Source organism: Polypterus senegalus, chromosome 2, assembly GCF_016835505.1.
Source record: "Polypterus senegalus isolate Bchr_013 chromosome 2, ASM1683550v1, whole genome shotgun sequence".
Taxonomy (NCBI): domain Eukaryota; kingdom Metazoa; phylum Chordata; class Cladistia; order Polypteriformes; family Polypteridae; genus Polypterus; species Polypterus senegalus.
In genome coordinates this window covers 20972390-20973927 of record NC_053155.1, presented here as the reverse complement: position 1 = coordinate 20973927, position 1538 = coordinate 20972390, and positions in this window count along the sequence as shown.

Below are 1538 nucleotides of genomic sequence, written 5' to 3'. Positions count from 1 at the left end.
TTAAATAGTCCTTCCAGTCATCTCATCAGACTATGCTAGCCTGCCCTCTAGTGGCATGAGAGAGATAAAAGCATTTGCATTCATTCCTGGGTTGTAGCTGTAGCACATGGGTGGGCAAAGTCATTCCTGGAGGGCCGCAGTGGCTGCAGGTTTTTGTTCCAATCCAGTTGCTAAACAGGAAGCACTTAATACTCAATAACACTTCTGCCTCATTTCATTGGTCTCGCTCGTTAAGCTTTTGAACCCTTACTGCTTATTTTAGTCTTAAACAGCTGTATTCTCAGTTTTTAATGGACCCTTATTAGCAACTAGCTGTGTAAGCCCATGCTGTAAAAAGCCCGGGCTCCTAGAAACCATGGACTCTGGCACTTCAATCAATCAATCAATCAATCAATCGGATCAGTTGTGCATAAGCGGCTAAGCGAGGTTCTCTTTCCACGGCGGTTTTGTTTTGCTGACGTGCTCACTTCCGTTGTCTATCAGCTGCTAAGCGAGTTTCTATGTCCTCTGAGGTTTCATTTTGCTGATGTGCTCACCTCGCTTGTGTATTAGCGACTAAGCGAGTTTCTCTTTCTCTGTGTTTTCACGTTGGTTGAGCTTCATGGTGTACCTTTGCACTCCCAGGCCGGATAGACACACATACTTCCTCGCATAGACGTTTATATACAAGACTAGCTGTGTAAGCCCGTGCTGTAAAAAGTCTGGGGTCCTAGAAACTATTATAATTGTCAGAAAAAAAAACTGGTTTCAAAGGAGCGACCGCATCTCCTTAGTGTGCGTTTAGCCTCACTCTTCACAATGCGAGAGGCAGAGACATGAAGTGGCTGGCATATAGCATGCCCCGGGGGGGGAGAGGGGGAATAACTCGTTCACTACAGTTTTATTACTGGCAAATATCAAGAAATAAAAATGAATGCAATGAAAAAAATAATTTCTTTAAATTGTATATCCAGTTAACCAAACGCAGGGGGTGATGCCCCCTAGTAAGATAAGATGCAAATGATAAAAAAAACCAGCACTTCTTCATTTAGCTTGTTTCCATTTAACACTGTGTGCATTCATCGTGCAATAGTTGGTTTAATTAAATACTTGGAAAGAAAGTGAAGAGGAAACTTCAAGCGCAGAGAATTACTCATCTATTTTTTACTTCAAAACATTTGGATGATATCCTTAGAAAGGAAGAAAAAAAAAATCAAAGATATGACAATGACCTACATTGTTAGAGCATGAGAAGCCATGAAATTAAATTATCGACAAGGATCGTTTTCTAATTAAGCAGCTGGGTTGGAACAAAAACCTGCAGCCACTACGACACACCAGGACTGACTTTGCCCACCCCTGCTTGTAGCACTTATTTCAGTGACAAACAGCGTTACTACCACCAGTACCTTCACACATTTACTCCAGTTTAAGGTCATGGGAGACCATGTTCTATCTCGGCAGCAATGGGAAGAAGGCAGGAGCAAAAAACAGCAGTAAAACAGGACAATATATGCATAATAACTGAACAATGAATACAGTTCTTTGGGGAGGAATTC